Source organism: the organism of the source record quoted next, unplaced genomic scaffold, assembly GCF_019419815.1.
Source record: "Pyrus x bretschneideri cultivar Hongxiangsu unplaced genomic scaffold, Pyrus_bretschneideri_v1 Contig56, whole genome shotgun sequence".
Lineage (NCBI taxonomy): Eukaryota > Viridiplantae > Streptophyta > Magnoliopsida > Rosales > Rosaceae > Pyrus > Pyrus x bretschneideri.
The window spans coordinates 2,120,502-2,122,413 of record NW_025999794.1 but is presented as its reverse complement, the minus strand read 5'-3'; the positions used below and the strand labels follow the sequence as shown (position 1 = coordinate 2,122,413).

General features: G+C 35.4%; 1 pseudogene; it reads right to left on the bottom strand.

Annotated features, from left to right (window-relative positions):
* Positions 1–201: 201 nt before the first annotated feature.
* LOC125471044 lies at positions 202–553 on the bottom strand (annotated as a pseudogene).
* Between the last annotated feature and the right edge of the window lie 1,359 nt (positions 554–1,912).

Below are 1,912 nucleotides of genomic sequence, written 5' to 3'. Positions count from 1 at the left end.
TATGTTGAACAGAAAAAGGACATTGCAAAGTAATGTGAAAAGCCAACAAACAAGCTTGAGCGATAAAGCAAAAATTATTAGTCCATGCTCGTGATCTTAAAATAGATGCCAAGTCAATTACAATCACATTCTCCGAATAATTTTCACAAAAGGGCAGTAGCTGACACTAAGTAAACGCGTTTCCTTTTTAGATTGAAGCTACTAAGAAGAATTGGAAGAACAAAGTTTAAGACATTCATTCTGGCATCTCCAAAGGCAGATGTCATTCCAGTTACGCAAACAAAGTTTAGGTATACGTGATGTTGGTTTACGCAAACAATGCTTGCACATGCATCCAGCTCAGGTACACCGCACACAGTAACACAACTATCAGGAATTGGATCCTTTGAAAATGCACCAACCCTTTCACAGACGAAAATCTCATCAAGAACTCCTCTCTCCCCCTAGCACTCATTAATCTCTGTTCTTCAGCACGCCCTTTCTTCACTCAAAATGCTTGTCCTGCAACCACTGCAGGGATAGCTGGTAAAAGGGACTACCACACTTCCACCATCACCAATTCAAGGCCAATCCCTTCTTTAGCAGTCTTTAACATACATACGAAATACAAAAAACTTAGTTCACATTTAGACATCATTAGATTGTTCGCATATGCATTCTTTATAAAAATTTCCAAATATCACTTTTGGCCTAACTAAAACCAATGTATATGTAACTAAAGTCAAGAAATTTAGGACATGGTGCAAGAACCTCGAGCTACATGTAAAAACGATTTTTTCCCTGAAAGAGGGATCAAGAAAACTGTAAACAGAAGTTTAATTTCACCATTGAGATTTCAACAGGAAATGCGATAAGGAAATCAATTCACTGGTTAACCTCAACACGACTGCTAAGAGCCAACCATCACAGTTCAAACTTTCTGCAGTATATCATTAGGGAGGTGATTTTTCATATACACCTTTTAGCTTCTCACACACCTCTTTATTTCCGGCCATTGAATGAATAAATCAAATGGAAATAACTGGCATGATCAAACAGGATGAGTGAAAAGCTTAAAATGGTGGAACATTATACCCACTATCGTAATGTGAATAGAATGAACTATCTTCTCTCTCTTTCTCTCTCTCTCTCTCTCATTATCCAACTATTGAACTAAGGAATTACCCAAAGGAATCCCACAGAGAGAGAAACTAACCAAAATTCACACACTGACACAAAAGTTTTCTGGGGTTTGAACCCAGAACCCTAATATTATTTATGCAATAAAGCAATGCAATTCCATCTCCATAGCAGATGTTTTTTCCTTTACCAATTGAACACACCAATTAACAAGCAGATGTTTTTCCTTTACCAATTCAACACACCAATGAACAAGTATCAAAAAAATAAATGGAAAGAAATAAAAACGCCCAGAGAGCCAGAGGGACATTTTTTCTTGCCATATTTTAAGCAGAGCAAACATATCTTATCAGAAGAACCATGAGAGTGAGAATTATTCAAAATTGTAGAGACTTAGACGGGAAGTTGTAATATGAATTGAAAATAAAATTCTAATTGTTCAAAGTGGTGGATAATATTGTTTTTTTGGGTTTTTATTTTTAGGGTTTAGAAGACGGTTCTGGGTTCAGGAAGCATACCTTGATGATATTATGATTAAGTTCTCATTTGGAAAAATTGTTTTATTATTTAGGCTTATTATATTAACACTCCACAAATTGTTGAATGAACCCCACATACTTAATATACCATACATTTGCTTTTTTACTTAAAATTTATCTTAATACACCCCACATACTTTCCATAATATCCACACACCCCACATTCTCAATATACACCTTATATTTTGTACATACACCCCACATTTCTCAAATCTTATAACACTCATTTTTAATTTTCAGGGACTGAATCTAAC